Source organism: Gambusia affinis, linkage group LG01 (assembly GCF_019740435.1).
Source record: "Gambusia affinis linkage group LG01, SWU_Gaff_1.0, whole genome shotgun sequence".
Classification (NCBI taxonomy): Eukaryota; Metazoa; Chordata; class Actinopteri; order Cyprinodontiformes; family Poeciliidae; genus Gambusia; species Gambusia affinis.
Window position 1 is genome coordinate 19,811,846 of NC_057868.1, and position 20,339 is coordinate 19,832,184.

A 20,339-nucleotide genomic window follows, 5' to 3' on the forward strand; every position below is an offset into this window, starting at 1 on the left:
TTTTGAAATTCAGTCAGGGAAACCGGCTAACCACAGGCCTTTTAGCCAACAGCAAAAGGCTTGTGGTGGATCAAGAACACCAACACCGAAAAGAAAAGAGAAAAAAAACAGGCAAACATTTACCACACAAACAGAACATTCAGTCCGTTACAGTGTTATGTTTTCAGGCTTGATGTGTATTTAGCGATTATTGGAAAGTGGTGTTTGATCAGCTGGTGACCACCTGTCAGGAGAAACATTAATTGGTTTTCATGCTCCATAGCTAGGGTCTGTTCAGGTTGAACATTATTTTATTTACAACAAAGTATTAAGATTGCTGAAAATCATAGTCTGGAAAGGTTTGGAACAATGACTTGCAGCTGGTTTATCTGATTATGAGCGATAGAGTGGAGGAGGCTAAATACAAATGCAGGCAGGAATTTTAAAAATTTTATTTCTGAGCGTTTTTCATTTTACATTTGTGTGCTACATTTTACTTTGCTGCTTATTTTCTATCACATGAAATCCCAGTAAAACACACAGAAGTTAGTGGTCGTAAGGTGGCAAAATGTGGAAGAGTTTAAAGAGTACGAATATTTTTGTATAGCTCGTCAATGTCATGGCCGATATAAACAGGCGGCTGTCGTCTTTGGGCAGGAATTACGGTTTTAGCTTCTTATTAAAACGAGTGTCAAACCCAAAGGAGTCACAACTAAAAACTCAAATGAGTGGCACAGGAATTTATAGGTCTGTTTGAATTTATGGTATCCATATGTTGAGGATTTTATTTTACAGTGAATAAATGTGGCGAGGACTCTGTGTGTGCGAGTCGGGGTTAAGTGTTGTGGTTCTGGCCTCTCAGGAGGGAGCCTTCCAGCAAGGGTCATGTCTTTTTCTTCACTGCAAACCACACTGGGCACAACACACACCGAGAGACACAGAGCTGAGATCATCACGGATTTAAAGCTGCCGCAGTAAAAATAAATGTCTGATGGATGGAGTGAATTATGAAGAGAGGGATGTGTCCAAATCCACAGCTGTCATTTGTTCCCTCGTCGCTACTAATCCACCATTTATTTCTTGATGAAATCATCAAAAAAACAAAAATACCTTTTCTCCAACAAAACGTTGCTCATATTCACAATTAAGGTCAAAAACTACATTTTGAGCTTAACCGCTTTTTCCAAAGTTATGGGAATGTGATCACTCCAGTACCAGTTTAAATGCTAATAAGGTGATAATTTGATGACTGATGAAAAGGAAAATCAGTGGCATAATGGGAAGGCAGCATAAAACTGTGTCTCACTCTGTCTAAAAGCGTCTAGTTTGTGGCCCTCTGGGTAATTTTGACCTCAGTTCTAGAATAAAGCCAATTTGGCTCACAATCACAGGCAGCTGATGCAGCCAGACACCCGATTTATCCTTCAGTATGACATTTTCACAGGCAGAATCTTAAAATAAAAAAGTTTTAGAAGCAACACAAACTAATTCTCATTTATCTCTGAACATTCAGAGTCACATAGACAGCTACGAAGTCAGCCTTCCACCAGAAAGTTTGCAAGATTAAAGGACGAATAATAAAATCAAGAAAAAGTCATCTACTTATCTTAGAGATGCATGAAGGATCACTTTTTTTCATTTTCATTAATTCATTATATTGTTTTAATCTTGTTTTCTGTGGTGTGAATTTGCCATCTTTTAGTCATTTTCCTTTTTTCTTATTTTTTTATATTTTTTTAAAGCAACTCATGCATTTATTCACTGCAAAACAGTGTCTAATTGAAAAAAAATATATATTAAAAAAATATTCTGGTATGTGGGGCTGCACAGTGGTGCAGTTGGTAGAGCTCTTGCAGCAAGAAGGTCCTGGGTTCGATTCCCGGCCCGGGATCTTTCTGCATGGAGTTTGCATGTTCTCCCTGTGCATGGTGGGTTCTCTCCGGTATCTCCGGCTTCCTCCCACAGTCCAAAAACATGACTGTCAGGTTAATTGGTTTCTCTAAATTCTCCCTAGGTGTGAGTGTGTGTGTGAATGGTTGTTTGTCTTGTATGTCTCTGTGTTGCCCTGCGACAGACTGGCGACCTGTCCAGGGTGAACCCGCCTCTCGCCCAGGACGCAGCTGAGGATAGGCAACAGCAACCCTCCCGACCCCATTAGGGAGGAAGGGTGTTCAGAAAATGGATGGATGGATGGATTCTGGTATGCTCCCAAGAACCAGAATCAAACCTAGAGAAGCAGCATTCAGCTTCTATGCGCCACAAATCTGAAACAAACTTCCAGAAAACTGCAAAACAGCTGAAACACTGAGTTCCTTTAAATCTAGACAAACACCCCATATGGGTAGAGCTGCCTTAGAATCAATAAATGGAAGACTGGCAGACATATTTGGTGTGCATTGATGGTTATGGCAACTGAAAAACTGTGTTGTTTGTTATTGGTTTTCACAACTGTTGACGATAAGATGTGTTTATGATGAGTTTAGTTATGTTTAATGAAGTAAAGCACTACTAAAATGTACTTCAAAAATATTATTGATTAATAGTTTATTAACCAGATTTCTACAGTTATATTAAGTACTTCAAACAAAACATTAACCCATGTCTTGGTCTTGTTGTAGACAAAAAAATTCCCACCCTGGCTCTCCAAAAAAAAATAAAAAAATCCAATCAAAAACAATTTGGAAATTGTGATCTTGTCCTATAAAAATATAATTGTGAAAGTCCCAGCGTTTATGTTTTGCATGATGGATCTACAATGGTCTACAAATTGCTTTTCCAAAACAATGTGACTATTGTTTCATAGCTCTATTCACAACGGTGACAAATTTTACATGCTTAGTTTATTATTGAGGACATAATAACACAAGAAATGCATTGTCATACATTTAAATGTATTATTAAATTTGTAATTTTAATGACTTTTGTGGCCCTCAAGAGCTTTTGATTGGATGATCTTGTCTGTCATGGCAAAAGTTTGGATTCTGCTCCTCTAGTTATACGTACATAAAGTAGCATAAGAACATGTTTTACAATAATAGAATTATTATCTGTTTCTCGTCATGATAAAACAATTGTTGATGAGAAAAATCAATCAGTACGCCTAAGTAAGGCTACCAAAAACAAGACATTATTAAAATTTTCAGTCAAAAGCCAGAGCAGGAAAATGACTTTTACACATTCACACCAATCTGTGACAAATTCCAGCTATAACCGATATCATCTGGCTGATGACTGAATTTGAGTCATGACCCTCAAGAGAATCCACTCACATGAGAATGCACATACATCAATTTTAATAAAGAAGGTTCATCATCATGGCAATCAATCAACTCCTGACCAGGATGCCCACTGGTACAGAAAAAAACTAATATTTGAAAAGCATCGATTCAATTCTGGCCCTGCTATTGGCTTAAAAACAGTCACTCATAAACTGATTGTAGGACTGATTTTAGTAGGACATGACATAAAGCAACTAAGGTGAATCTGAACTTTGGTAAGTTGGGAGCACATACTTTTCTCTGACTTCACAGAAACATCATGTGGACCTGTTGATGGTGATGTTAACAGCCCACTGTGTGTGTGTGTGTGGGTGTGTGTGCGTGTGTGCTGTAATAGAGATTGTGAAACATGATGCAGAAAGCTTTCCAGCTACATTTGATTCAGAAGGAAGCGGTTTTTAAACCTAATAAGGAGGTTCAATGAATTCTGAACCCAGCTTTAGTGTGTGTGGGTGTGTGACCACAGTCTAGGCATGTTAACTTTTTGCATTAGGTATAAATGCTGCAATGTGATCTGGCAAAATTTAAAAATGATCTGGCAATAAATTCACCTAATTTAGTCATAAACATGCATAATACTTGCACGCATAATACAGCAGCTATTCAACTGAAAAACCTGCAATAAATTAAACAATATCTGACAGTAAAGTTCTCAGTACCTTTAATCATTAGTCAAATAAATCTGCCTGTATCAAATAATGTCAAGTAATAAAGGAAACATTCATTCAAAGTTAAACACAGGTTGCATCAAAATAAACAATCCTGAGTCACTAAATCAAAACTTCCTGTGAGCATGGCTAGCTGATCAATGCGGTTTCTGACTGAGCTGAGTAATTCTGCAGACCATAGGGAGGCAGAGGAGATCTCAGATTTTTTTTCAGATTATCTGTCTTATGTTAGGACAGCGAAAGTTTTAATGCATATGTAAAATCTCTTTCACTGTTGTTGTTTCAGTTACATACTGCAGCGTTGAACGGCGCTCCGTCTGTGGAATATTACTGCCAGAACCAACATCTTACAATGCTAGTCATCAAGCTCATTGACTGAAATTATTTTTCAGGTTATTTGTTTAGTTTTCTGACTGTCATGCTCTTCCAGGTGAATGTTGGCAATTGGTTTACCTGCTGCCTGTTCACTCCAGATCTCTTTTTTTCCCAGCAATGAGCCTCAATATAGCCAAACTCCATCAAGTGCTTGTTTTTTAAATGTCGTATCCGATTCAATGTGTTTATGCATTTTGACGTGCTTCACCCCTGAGGTGATTTTCCACGCGCAACACAAACTTCTCCATTCAGTCTGAGGGCATCGGTTAGGATTTGTTGCTGCGCACTTGTGCATGTGAAGGAAAGAGAAGATAAGCTGCACACGCAGGCTACAAAGTGAGATACTGGTGATTGGTTTTGATGATCGGCAACACAAGACCGTGATCAGCAATCACCAATCATACACTTTTTCACGAAAATCTGCCAGTGATGATTGGTGGCCGATCGATCGGCACACCTCTACCACCGTCCTTTTAAGATGTTTTCATAGCTAATCGTCTATTTGTTACATTTTCAGCTGGTGCAGTTCATACTACATTATGTCAAACAAACCAAACCCTTTGAAAACTTGATCCCCTCCTTGCCTGTGATTGTGCTGCACCAAAAATGACATGAAAACCTCAGAAGCAGACACTGAGTGCAATTTCTTCCTTCACCAAATGTAAACAAAAATGACGATAAATTTTAACGCTTGAAAGATTTCTCTTTTGTCTTTCCCAAAAGACCAGGAGCCATTTCTCAACAAAAGACACAAGCATTTGTTTTGGTTGTACTTACCCAGAATGCCCTGTGCTATGGTACTCTTCCTGCTGTTGGAGAGGTCTCCGATTTGCTTGGGATTCACATATGCATGAGTTACATGCACCAGTGCACAAACCGCACTGCATCCGATCCCAGACCTAGATTTAGATGGACCAAATTTCCCTTCTTTTGGTCCATATCAGAGTGCGATTACACATTCACACCTCCCCAAACAAAACAGACCTTCTAGGCAAACAAACCTGAGTTTGAATAAATTGGACTAAACTTGGCTGGTGTGAGTGATCTCTTAGATTGTGCTGTGCTCAACTATAACCCTGGAATAAGCAGATCTTTATAAAGACCTTCAGGACCAAACCAAAAACAATCACGTACCAACATGTGAACAGTCAAGGGAATTTGAGATCATCATGACTAGTGCAGAAGAAGAAAGAAGTGTTTGCCCCATAGTCTACTGGAAATTGCAGCCGGCCACATCCAACCCAGTCAAAACCAGACAAAACTTGAATGCTCAGAGATTTCAAGATGAGGCTCTTAGAACTAAGATCATAGTACTAGGTCACTTATAGCAGCAGTATTATTGCCTTGCACAAAGTGAATGGACAAGGACAGAGAGGTACCTGCATATCAGTTAACTTCACTGATAGGCAGGAAGCATATCAATAACTGGATGGTAGTTTTTGATTTGATCCAGTTGTGATCATCGGAGTAGATAAACTACACAAACAACAGTCTGAAGTGACTCAGCTTAAATGAAACTTTGTGGATGATGATCAGGACTTTTTGTTATCTTAAACCTTGAAAGACATCTCAATCTTTTAGGGCTGCAGGAGTCTAAAAGTTCACCAGATGTTTTTCCTGACCCAAAACTGATGAGCAGAGCACGGAAAGCAAATTCTTACACCAACGTTAACTTTGACACGGAAACAAACCGTTTTTGTCAGCGCATTTGGTTTCAACACCACTGAAAGGAACTCAGTCCAAAACCTCAACCATTTCTGGAAGATGTAATATCCCTGTTTTATATTTAGCTATAACTTGCGCCCTGCCAAGTCTCCGCTTGACATTCACGCTGGCGCCAGATGCAGCTGAGAGATTTGTGATATCCGAACACAGAAACCCCGAGGATGTGGAGATGGATGCATGGAGGAAGGAGGTGAAGAGAGAACACAATGGATCAGGGGGAGAGAGGGAAGACCGAGGCTCCCTCGGGGGGAAACTTGAGGGGGATATTTTATTTTCTCCCACAACTCCATCTCACCCTCCAACTCATCTACATTGCGCCCTCGACAGTCAGTTTTTGAGCCTCCTGCCCCGTCCCCAAAAACACAAGCGCACACACACACACACACACACACACACACAAGGTTTTGTCTGGAGGAGGCAGCGGTGTGAGTAAGAGCAACAGCTGCAGGGATTAGAGACGAAGGAGGGAAAAGGAGGAGGGATTGTGTGTATTTCTTTGCGTGGGTGGATGTGTAGAGAGAGTGGACAGAGGAAAATGTCATAGGGAGAGGTGTGAGAATATATGTGCGAAAAGAGAGAAACATTTTAGCCCAGAAGGACAAGAGATGCAACATTTGAGAAGTGAAATATTTAACCTGTCTCTTTAAATGTGTGTGTGTTTTTTGTGCTTTTTTTGCATATAGTGTGTGCAAAGTCAAATGTGCAGATAATGAGAGCAGTTCGCAGCCATACCACAAACTTTGTTCACCCCACAGTTCTAAACTGAGCGTCTACATCGCGGTGGGCTCGTGGTTTTACAGCTAAGTGGGTGGAAGTCTGAGCGAGAGCATGCTCTTTGTAGATGGAAACACCTGTAATTTCACTCAATTCACAGCATAAAGTTCCTATCAGCTCCCAGCTGCGGCGTTCTGCTTTTCTGAAGCTATTTCTCTTTTTTTCATTTTCTTTTTTATGTGTAAGATATCGAAAAAATAATGTAGTTTTGCTTTATGTGTGATTGAAAAAGATATTTACAGAAACTGCATAAAAATAACCTTTTTTCACTATTTGACATTAAATAATACTAAACATTTCTTGTTTCCTGTTCTGTTGTCTTTATGCCACAATAACATGCAAGTCAATTATTTTCCCCTCGTATGTGAAACTCAAATGTTCCCACACTGAGGGAGTTTTCATACCCGATAGTCCAGCAGACTCAGTACAATTGGGAAACAAAATTGCAACATTTGCTAAAATTTAGTCGGTGTGGTTTGCTTTCACATTGCACTGTATCAAACAATCCAACCTCATTGGAAAACCTGTTCCCCTTACCTATGGTGGTGCTGCACCAACAATTGTTGAAGAAAACGACATGAAAACTTCCTTCTTCATGAAATGTAAACAAAAATGGAGGTTTTAGAGGTTGTATGATTTGTTTTTAGTCATTGACAAAAGACCATGAGCCATGTTTCCCATTAGCGTTACAATCAGATGTTTGCTTTGGTTGTATTTATCCAGAATTCCCTACGCTACACTCCACTTCCTGCTTTTGGAACTGTCTCTGGTCCATTTAGTTTTCATATATGGATTCAAACTGTGCCAGAGATCACTTCATACGAACTGGGACCTAGACTTCAACTAAGCAGACTAAACAGGCCTGGTGTGAATGCACCCCAAGATGAGCAAGCCTTTAAACAACTTACGGATGAAGACGTTTTGGGTTTTTAAATTTCCTGATAAATCATATTTCAGCTAAATACAGACAGGCAAAGATTCAAAGATCTAAAATAAATTGGACAAGAAATTAGAAAAATTAATTGTGGAAATACATTAGTTCAGCTTAACGTTTGATACATATTACTATTATTCCACATTACTGAGGAAGGAGATATGTTCTGTGTTCCAGAACGAAACATGTTTTTGAGATAGACCTTGTGCAGATGCTGGATGAAGCTGGTAAGACGGCCTCTGTTCTGTCCTCACAAGACGTGAAGCCCACTGAATGTGAATCTTGCTGGCAGACACCAAACAGTTCATGGATTTCCGCTGCTTTATTCCGTGGAATCTTGTAAAACTGAAATAAACAGACAAATAAAGCACTTCAATGAATTGTTTTACAAACATGTTCTTAACAATTGTAATTCTGCCTAAACTCAACCATTCTGTGTAGAATGATATAAGCATATACAAAAAGACCACACAACTGTACTGTACATGTGAATATTAACATAATGCGAACTAACATGTAAACCAGTAAGCTACTAGCCTGGTTTGCTAGCATGCTAATGCTAAATCCCATGAAATTCAATATAAGTTTGGATGCAAAAGTCTGAAGCTTTATCTACTTAGCTCAACATTGTTTTATGAGACCCACTAAACCATAAACTCATTAAAAAATAAACTGAACAACTTCATTTTGTAACTTACAGACATCAGCAGAAGGGCCGGAGTTCTGTCATTTACAGTCTCCGGCAAAGTGAACTTTTAACCACCAGAGTTGATAAACATCCCAAAATCATAAACCAACATTTAAAGCTGCCGTATGTAACATTCATATGCTTTTTTAAAATTATATTTATTTAAACATGTTGTGACTGTTGGGTTCTGCAGGGGAGTGGTTTCTCTACATTTACAGGGTGGCAAGCTGATGGGATCCAGCCGGTGCTCATCATCACCAATCACCATGAGCCTTAAATAGGAGCGACTTCCCTGAAGCAGACCCCAGATGGTTCCACTTCAACAGTGGTACACTCAAACTCTCAGTGCTGCGTTTTAAGTCTTTAAACTTGCTTCTGACTCTTCTCCTATCTACTTCTTCCTCATATAACCAGCTCCGGCCGCTCTCTGGTGCTCATACCCACCTGGATTACCTGATCCTCGCTATTCCGCTAGGTCTTGCCCTGGATACCTCCTTGACCACCACCCAGCTGCTGCCTGTCCACCCTCACTCTCCTGCTGGAACTCCTTCACTTGGAAGCCCCCACAACTGCACCACTGCTGGGAAACCCATATACTCACCTCTGCTCATCTCAATCCTCAGACTGTAAGCCATCACCAGGTTACACCATCATTCATTTCATTTACTCCCCTGTTTAACCGCTCACCTTTCCTCAGTTCCTCCTCTGGCCCGGTTCCTCCCTGCTGCCGCAGGTTAACACCTCTCCATCTAGGGTTGCAACAGGATTTAAACATAGGTGTAATAAGATGATTGACCTAGAGAATAAGTACTAGAGATTGTGATTGTGCTGGATCTGTGGCAGGTATGGAGAAACTGAAAAAACTAGGGGAATTTAATGTAAAGACAAAACACCCAACAGAATATAAAAGAAACTTTTTCAACATAGATCCAGAGAGAAAAAAAGATCAAAAGAAAAAAAGTAGTTTCCCTATTCTCACTAAAATCATAAAAGTATAGGAACATATTTTAAGTTTTATTTCACTCCAGTGGCCTTTATGTGAGAGTGGTCAGACAGGAAAGAGTGTAATGAGAGGGGGAAGACATGTAGTAAAGGTCATCAGGCTGGAACTCGAACATGTGACGTCCAGCACTAAGGCTTCCACAGATGGGTTGGGCTTTAATCCTGCGCCACCACAGAGGAACGCATTTTCCTCATACTGGGAATGTCAGACAAGTGTCAGAAAATGTGCCCCTGTTACTTCTGTCAAAAAACGTACACTCACAGTGACTGTTTGGCTCCAACGTACAAAACTCAGCAACCTTTTTCAAACCTGTTTTAGGCAAGTGTTAAAAAAACGACTTTACCTTACACACAGGTTTTGGTCAGTTATTAGTGTTTTTGCATATTTTTATTTGGTGATAGATCACATGTTTCACTATTTATTGTTATCGTTTTGATCATTAAACCGATAGAGTTGGGCCTTCCTGCTGTGTCTTATAAATGATGTGTGTTGTTTTCCACGCATCTGTGGTAGTGTGTTCCTGTGACTGCTGTCTTCATGTTGTTTTACTGGGAGGACTGAAACACTCGGCTACCTGCAGGGGTCTCACTGACCCGGAACCCAAACTTGCAGTCTGAGAAAGTCTAACGCCTTAAGTGTTGTGAAAATAAGAGTGCAGTCTCATTAAAGCATCGGTCCTGAGGAAGCTTTGAAATGAGGCGCAGGGCTTTCTTCCTGTTCTTGTGGTAACACTTGTGTTCACTCAGAGCGCAGATGCACAGGTAATAACATTAAAGAGGAAAATTCCCTCCACCAGTATACGCATCAGCATGTGGACTGGCTAAGAAAATGCACAGCGACACCTATGTGTTCCCATTTGAACACATACAAACACACGCACGCACACGCAAGTTTGGTGTGTTTGAAACTATCATTATGTGGAGCTATGGGACTATTTATCTGAGCCGGAGCTCAGGGAGAGAGTCGTCAAAACAGGAAGTGTTTTATGTAGCTGAAAAATTCAATTTTTAACTCTCACACGGGCGAAGTAAAAATAAATACCGCACTGCAGCGGGCCCCCGCTCCTTTTCTCTCTCCCCAGGCACCACAAAGGTCTGATGAAGTCATTTCCCCTTCGATCAGGGGCATTAACTGAATTACAACAAACTAGGACCAAAATTTAACGCGAGGTTTTAAAAAGTTACCCGTCGTTAAACAGAGCCCAGAATTTAATATATTACCCATGTATGTAGTAAGGATTAAATGTGACTAATTAATTCATATAGGTTCTTTATGGCTAATATTGATCAGATTTTCCAAGCTGTGCAACAAAACAAAGGTAATCTACAATGGAAATTTAATAGTCACTGGACTATTAATATTTAGTTTGTAATCTAAATTTTTAGCTTGCCAGTCACATTTTTAATTTAAAACTGTGACATTCATAAATGAATAAATAACATCATTATCACACAACTTTGAAAATGAAACCAGATTTTTTTTTTCTCTTGTGGCAGGCTACATATTGCAAATTATTGCTGTAGATGACAAATATGTAGATTCACAAATATGGGCTCTTCACAGAAATATAAAAGACTAACTCCAGGAGTTATGAAACATTTATTCAAGCATTCATAAAAAGTACTAATTAGCATAAAATAACACAAGTGGCGATGAAGTTGGAGAAATAATTACTAACTGCCAATCAGAGTTTGTATCCTGTTGCATAATGTTAGATATAAATAGATGTTCTGACCAGACTATATGTTTGATGCACTGATAGAAAATCATGAATCTTGCAGTTCTTGTGAAGCTCGTCTGATTCAATAAAAACCTCAATGAGCACCACTTTGTCTCTTTCATTTTATTAAATTCCAGGTTTCTGTTTCCGGTTTTTCTGTGTGTCTGGGTGAGCACACGCACACACACACACACACACCCACACACAGTGTTAAAATACTCCTAAAAAGTGCTTCTTATTAGTTGGTGATGGCAGCCTGTAGAGACCTGGTCTGAATGGATCATAACCGCATTCGGCAACATGTAACGCTTATGCATTAAATATATAGTCTACCTTTCCAGAAATCAGAAACTTTACTTCTATAGGTATATTCACACAGTTTGCATATTTAAACTGAGGATTTCACAACTCCAACTCCTTCCTCACTGTGGCCCGGCATGTATCGCTGCTTTTGCGTCACTATTATTTGCTGATGCAAGGAGACCAACAGCTGTTAACCACATACATCCGTTATTTGTTTCCAGCTAAATATGAAGTTGTCTGCACTTCTCTATATGCACATGTGGGAAGCAGTTAAAGGAAAAAGCAACAAGAGAAGAAGAAATAAAACAATTTTTCTAATAAAACTTTATTTGCATCATCATTGCACAATAGTTTATAAGGAGCTCATTCTGTCTTTATTGGTTCCAATGTAATTAGGCAAATTAAACACTTTTATTATATAGTTTTTCCCCAAAGATTTTTTTTTTTTTTTTTTTTTTTTAAGAATTCAGTGTTATATATTGAAACAGAATTGAAACATTTTTTTTAATTTATGGAATAGTTCCATTTCATCAATTTCTGCCAAGTGTAACAGAGTCTGATTTAAAATCTGAAGGATCCAAATCCGGGCAAGGAGGTTTAAAGCAGCACTGTGTAACTTTTATTAAAAATATGGTTTTTACATACAGTTTTAACATATTAGTTTAAACTGTCCCTATGGACCTGCTGTCATCTACAGAAATTCACCGCTCCGTCAGAAACGACCAATCAGAGTCAGGAGGAGGGTCTTAGCGCCGTCAATCACCCTCTTTTACACGCTGCTCACAACCTGCTCCTTTCTCTCTGCTATGCTGCAGCTGGTTCATCACAGTGGAGCCGGCCAAGAACGCTAAGGTTAGTTAGCATGACCACCAATGGTGATTCACAGCAGAAGATGCTCTTCCTTGCTCTGATTGGTTGTTTAATTAGTATTTTTGAATTGAATTAAATTAAAATCCAAAATATTTTTGAAAACAGTCCTTTCCAATAAAATGCAGAGGAAGATGTCACAATAAAAGGAGAAAAAAACCATCATATTTATTTAATTAAATACAATATTCTTGAAATTTTAAACAGTTGAAATACAAAAAAAATATCAATTAACATAAAATTTAGATTTTTGGGGGGGAGGCAGGTGGGCTTGATCATGTCCAGCCAATCTTCCACAATACGTCAAAATGAAAGATGAAAATTTAACTCTGCTGCTTTTTAGAAGACAAACAAACAAAGGTTAAAGTTTTTTTTTAAGGATGAACTCACTTCATCTTATTAGCAGCTGGGCAACTGCCAATGTCCACAATTGGAGAAATCTATCTTGCAAGGATTTATTTTTTGATTCTGGCTGAAGAAAATAATTTGCTTACCGGCTATCCCTGCTGATGTAATCGGAGTGAGAAACTTCCATGAATGAAGTAGCAGCAGCAGCAGCGGCGGTGGATTGCCATAGCAGACAGCATGTTAAACACAGGTCAAACCGAGAAGTCAGAGCAGAGGAAGATTTTATTTCCTATCCCTGAATATTTTCCCCAACCTACACACGCAGCTTACGAAAGCCATCCAGGTTACCAGAAAGAAACAAAGAAGCAAAAAATATAAACAACAATAACAACAACAAAAATGGGAGAAGGGAGAGAGGAGAAGTATTTTAGAAAGAGATGACAAAGAACGATGCACCCTGTCGAGGAGATTTCCATACAAGAGGCAGAAAAAGAAGGAAGGGAGGAAGCGGCAACATGATTTGTTTAATCTTTAAGCATTTGTGTAATTACGTGATTTTCTTAGGCCTAATTACGCTGGAAAATTATAGCGATAAAAAAAGAGGAACAACAGATGGGAGAGAACATTACTATTGTGTCTAAAAAAAGACCAAAATTGTTGTTTTCACATAGCTGGTAGTCTAGAAAGAGGAAAAGCAGAGAAGATAAATAAAGAAATAAATGAGTGATCGTCTTTTTACAGAAGTAGACTCTGGGGAGATGCTCTCCAGTCCTTAATTCCATTGCCCCCTTTCACAAAAAAAGAAAAAAAAAGTCTTTCCTATTTTTACCCCCGCCTCGATGATCCCCAGAGGGAAAGCACCCGCTCCGGGCCGTTTGCTTTTCCCGCAGATATGTCGTCCCCAAAGAAAAGCCCCAAAATAAACACGCAGAAAACCGCAAGGATAAATTTGGCTGCCTATGCAGAAAGGCTTGGAGTCTCCATGATTGCGCTCCTCACATGCTTTTAAAAAAGAAAAGACAGGAGGGAGGAGGAGGAGGATGGGGGGAAAATGCAGAAAGGCAGAAGTTTGGAGATGAGGAGAACAAAGAGCTGCAAACAGATGGAAGGGGGAGACGTGAAGAAAGTAAAGAAATACAGGCTGGATGATGGCCTGTCACAAGCTTGTGACACAAGTTGAGACTTTTGGATTGAGCACTTAAACATTTACATCATTAACATTTTAGGAGACATGCCATAAATGCCTTCATACTGACGAGTTAGGGGAAACTATGCCAGAAGGCGGGAGAAAACCTCCTGTCATACTTTTCTGTTGAGCAGATGAGAACTTCAAGTTAGGCTTCAACACTGCAAAAATATTCATACTCCTTGACCTGCTTTACATTTTGTTCCCGCATAAAATATTGGGATTTTCATTGAAACACTAGCCTAAAGTTGTCATGTTTGTGTGTGCAGATATGGCTAACTAACAATAAAGAACTATAAAGTATTTAACGTATCCATGCCATGTCAGCTCAAACCAAAACGTGGTCATACAGCTGTGCAGATCCAAGGAGGAATGAAAAAGACTGGTTGGTAAGAGCAGGGAGGTGATTGGTGACGCCATAGTAACCAGATCAGAATAATCAACAGAATGCATGGGAACCCACTGAGTTTAACCGTGAAGGACCTGAACAAGACACAAATGGATGGAACTAAACCAAAACCTAAATACACAAAGAACTGAACAAAAACAGAAATAGAAATTAAGGAACAGTGGGAGTGACAACAACCCAAATTGATCCAAATGCTAAATGAGAGAGACAAACAAAACACCAAGACCTGCAGATTATGACAGAGGAGTAAAATTTAAAATTTTTCTTAAAAATAACAACAAAAAAACTTTAACATACATTTATATTCAGTGCATCTAAATACATACTTTGTAGAAATATTGGCCACAGATTCCAATAATTGACTAAAACCTAGTAAATATTATGGTGTTTAGTGTATAGGTGACTGAGTAAAATGTGATAAAATTAGGTACGTTAGGTGCAAAGAAGTTAACTTGAGCTAGCGATTAAAAATTTAATGTATTTATAATTATAATATGTAACTAAAAAATACTTGTGCCTTATGAAAATCTTTCAAAAACAGTATCAGTATACTGAGCATTGGCATTAAGTTTAAAATTTGTTTGAATAGCAACATGATGCATTATTCACTAATGTTCTCTCACAAACCTCTGACATTTGAAGGCAATTGGTTGCACTGAATTTTAATTAGGGGTACCAGAGTAAAAAAGGCATTGAATACAAACTCCCCAAACTTTTTCGACTTTTACATGAAGATGGAAATTAAAAAAAACATGCATCATTTTCCTCCCACTTCATATTAATGCACTGCTTTGTGCTGGTTTTATCACATAAATTCCCAATAAACTGCACCGAGGTGTGGGACTGCAACAAGACAAATTGCAGAAAAGTTCAAGGGGTGTGACTACTTTTGCAAGGCACTCTAAATCTAAAAATAGGCGTCCCTGTAGAGTTTCTTTTTTGTTTTATGTTAACATGACCTCTGATCTGCTACATTTCTGCTTTGACAGGAAATAAACCCTGAACTTTAAGACAAACACACGAAGGCTTTCCTGGCAGGACAGTGGTCATTGAGGCAGGCTTGAATTACACGAGATATGTGGAGAAAATCTTTCAAAACAGAAGTTAGATGGTATTAAATGATGGCAGAGCTCAGCTGGAGAAAAAGAAAAGGGGAGGGAATGAGATTTGAAGTTAGTTAAAAAAAAATAATAATACAAACGATATTTACTCCATGGTTAGAATCCCTCCTTCTGTCTCCTCCACCCTAAACCCAAACTTTTATTTCTTGACAAGAGAGTACACTACAGTTCAGGACATTATGCAGTAAAATAGACCTCAAAACCACAAACTTTCTTATGCAAGGAACCGTTTCAAACCTTGAAATTAACCTCGCCTGGTAAAATTCTCACATTTACCAGCTTTAAATATAATTTTTGACTTTATAACCATCTTTTGTATGTGGAGTATGATGTAAAAACCCAAAAAATGTGGGGGATTTTTTTCTGTTAGCCAAGAAATCCTTTTTGTGGAAACTATTAGAATTTTATTTCCAAAGACGTTGACCTCCTGAGCTCCAATGACTCAGTTTAATTTTTGCATCATGGCTGGATTGTAGACATGTTTAATATGTAAAGAAGGGAGGATCTGAAAAGCCAAATACCCGAGCTGTTTATGTTGCTTATCATGATAAAAATGTCTCTGACTCTTCTCAGTCCTCCCCTGCCTGTTTTTATGACTAAACTCATCATCGCTAACTGTACAGCTTTTCTGGCTCACTTTCACTCCTACTATGATTCACAGGACTCAAGCATTTAAGTGTGATGCAATTTAGGAAACCCAAAGATCGAAAAGTAAATGGAATAAAACTGCTGATCAATTTTGTTAATTTGCTTTCATAATGCTGACCCCCAAAACACATACAGCGCCCTCTACAGGTCTTTTGTTGCTCTTCCAATGGTGAAAGAATAAAAAGATATGGAAAAGTAAGAACTAAGAAAGACAAAGGAAAGAACACCAAGAAAACAGAACACGAAACAAGAGCAATAAACTCAAAACCATAATGACCTCAACAAATATCCTGGGAAAATCCAGAAACCAAGTCACCACCCACATTATACAAACTTCCAGATTGCTTCTAACCCCGGCAGAGTTGGACAGGCAATAACCAGTCTGAGCTGAAATGTCACATTTATAACAAATAATACATGTTTGCCTCACTTCAATGTCTGTCTTCATCAATGATCTTTGTCCACCTCATTCTGTCCACCATCTGGCCCGGACTCTCAGTTTCTGTCCAACTTCTTCAATGAAGTAGGCTACACATACAGAATCTTTTCTGTCTGTAATTTCAGTGGTTTTAACACAGAATAACGCACAACAAATTGTTTTGCTTTTTTTTTTTTTTACTTAAATGTTTGGTTTATGTTCTTGCAATGGAAACTGGATAGTTTTAGCCAAACAGTGGGTAAAATATGTGGCTCAGTTTGTTGTGTTAAAAAAGAGACAAGAGCCATCATCTTTACATTCAACCATTTTGACCTACACCACCACTGAACTTCCTCCACAAGACAAAATAAAAACAACTCATTTAAGCTAACACTGACACTAGCTGCTAAGTGGTTAGCACAAGCTAATGCTAGCTATGATCAACACTCGTGATTTAGCCAAAGAATAGTCAATAAAGTTAATACAGATAGATGTATTTAATAGAATATAGTGGAAATGTTTTATAAATACACCATTTTTATAAATACTAAAGGTAACATAGTTATTTAATTGCGTTATAAAATGACACTATGTGGCTAGAAAACACATAATGCAATTTAAGGAATGATTTTATTTGGGTATTTGGGTAAAAAGAGGGCTAAATAAATCTACAACACACTTCAGATTTTTATTTGCATATATATTAAAAACAATGTCAGTTTTTGGGTTTGAGGTTCACAAGTGCACACCTTTAGGTCTAAAACAGTGGTTGCCATGTGTCAAAATGTGAATAAAATCAGGGCATGAATCCACTTGCAAAGAATTGAAAGTCAACTGACCTGCTGTTTGTCATTTTTGGTTTATTTAGACAAACTCAGAGGTCACCATGACACCCTGGTTATTTTTATTTCGGCTTCTTTAAGTGTCAGATTTATTTAGACTTGCTGATGAGTTGGTTCAGTTTCATTATCATTCGAGGGTGTGGATGTAGAGGAGGAGGAGGAGAGAAAGAGGGCAGAGTAAGAGCCTGAGGAGGAGTGTCTGAGGTTTGGTCCCGGTCCCCTGTGGTAATACTTAATAACAAACATTAAAAATACCACAGAAATCCTTCACCGCATTCCCACGCTCCAGCCGTCCAGAACACACACTCGCGCACGCACACACACACACGCACACACACGGGTAAGGCTGTCTTTTTGACTACACCTTCATATACAAACAGAGCCATTTAGTCACATGCCTGCATTGAATTACAAACACTCACACTTTTCTACTTGTGTTGGGTTTGTTATTAGAAAATATGGTCTGGTTGAAAATGCATTTGTCTCGCCTGCATAATGAAAAGCAGAACAATCGAAATGATCAGTGAAAGTGTCAGCCACAGCTAGATAAAACCACCCTGAACAGCAAAGGAAAGAGGGTTGTTCCTCAAAGAGAGGAGAATAAAAGGTCTGTTCACTCCGAGTAGAAGTCAGAGAGCAGCTCCTCTGCTCCTCCTGGTCATCTCCCTCCAGTCACAGGCCCGTTGGCAATTATCGTCATTTAGACTGCCATTATTCCTACTATTAGTGCTACACCACCGTGTTTGCCGGGATGGGTTTTCCTCTTGTCGCCAGTGGCTTTCTGACCTTGTCTCGAGGTTTGGGGACTGTCCAGCCAGAGATTCCTCTTTCCCTTCGTGCTTCACATGTGCGTCAGTAATGTTACCGCAACCTCTCAGAGTCCCCGCCCTTCACTGTAACCCCTTCTGGCTTTAAGCGCCCCACCCGCCTGTTTTCACTCAACACTTCCCTGCTCTTTTCTCCTCAATGTTTACATCGTCTTCCACATTCACCTTCATGTTATCCCATCAGTTTTGTTCTTTCAATTCCTTGTAAGTTAGCTGATCCAGCTAAAGTCATTCCTATTTACTCTAAGCAAGTTAGATTTTTCGCAATTTCAAGGATGTATTTTTGTGCAACAACTTAGTCAAAACTACAGTGGCCCTGAGGTGCAAACCACTTCAACAAAATCAAAAACACAACATTAACGATTGCTGATTGGACAATAGTATACGCCGAGTCCTACTTACGTCACCGCCATCTTGAAAATGGCAGCGGAGAAAACATGCTGCGTGGACTAGTTTCAATGGTTTTACAGTAAAAAGTGGACCCACTGCCTTTCCCTTTCACAGGTAAGAATTAAAGATAATAATGATGTAAATCTACAAGCAGAATTTCTTGACTTTGTGGCCAGTCCTGTGCATTTCCTGGTGAAACAGACTTCTGAACAACAGAGAAATATTTCCTTTGTACCTAAAATGCCCCAGTTAACTACTCTGACTATTTTCTTAGCTAAGCTAACTTTTTTTATATACTGTGTAGTTTTTCTAAAGAGGGAGAGACAATGAGAAACCTGTAACAGGGGCTTTTGCCATTTCTTTATTGTTGCCATGGTTACCTAGAAGTTTGCAAGCCAAGTTGCTGTTTGTCTGGTCAAACATGGTTACTTTAAGGTATGTCAGTTGTCTGTAAGGTGTTTCTCATAACTAATGTACTAAAAAAAAATCTAATAGATATGTTTTTTAATTCATATCTTGAAATAGCAAATGCACATTGAATTATGGAATTGTGTTAATATGATCATGAATACATCACTGTAAAGATGTGTGTTTGTGTTCATCAATAAAATCAATTTATCAGAATTAGCTGTATCAAATGTAATTATTGTGCCCCAAAACAATTAAGAAATCGCATCAAAAAGTTGGAAACGTCCTTTTATTTTTGTTTGTTTTTTTCATTCCTATATAATAATGTGTGAGGGATTGTGTGGCATTTATTAACTTCAAATACTTTGCAGAACAGCACTTTACAAAATTTGGTCCATTTACTTGCATTAGCTTACTGGTAGATACAGTTAGGGCCAGAAATATTTGGACAGTAACACAATTTTCGCGAGTTGGGCTGTGCAGGCCACCGCATTGGATTTGAAATGAAACCTCTACAACAGAATTCAAGTGCAGGTTGTAACGTTTAATTTAAAGGGTTGAACAAAAATATCTGACAGAAAATGTAGGAATTGTACACATTTCAGGAGCTCAAAAGTAATTGGACAAATAAACATAACCCAAACAAAATATATTCTTTTCAATATTTTGTTGCGAATCCTTTGGAGGCAATCACTGCCTTAAGTCTGGAACCCATGGACATCACCAAACGCTGGGTTTCCTCCTTCTTAATGCTTTGCCAGGCCTTTACAGCCGCAGCCTTCAGGTCATGCTTGTTTGTGGGTCTTTCCGTATGAAGTCTGGATTTGAGCAAGTGAAATGCATGCTCAATTGGGTTAAGATCTGGTGATTGACTTGGCCATTGCAGAATGTTCCACTTTTTTGCACTCATGAACTCCTGGGTAGCTTTGGCTGTATGCTTGGGGTCATTGTCCATCTGTACTGTGAAGCGCCGTCCGATCAACTTTGCAGCATTTGGCTGAATCTGGGCTGAAAGTATATCCCGGTACACTTCAGAATTCATCCGGCTACTCTTGTCTGCTGTTATGTCATCAATAAACACAAGTGACCCAGTGCCATTGAAAGCCATGCATGCCCATGCCATCACGTTGCCTCCACCATGTTTTACAGAGGATGTGGTGTGCCTTGGATCATGTGCCGTTCCCTTTCTTCTCCAAACTTTTTTCTTCCCATCATTCTGGTACAGGTTGATCTTTGTCTCATCTGTCCATAGAATACTTTTCCAGTACTGGGCTGGCTTCTTGAGGTGTTTTTCGCAAATTTAACTCTGGCCTGTCTATTTTTGGAATTGATGAATGGTTTGCATCTAGATGTGAACCCTTTGTATTTACTTTCATGGAGTCTTCTCTTTACTGTTGACTTAGAGACAGATACACCTACTTCCCTGAG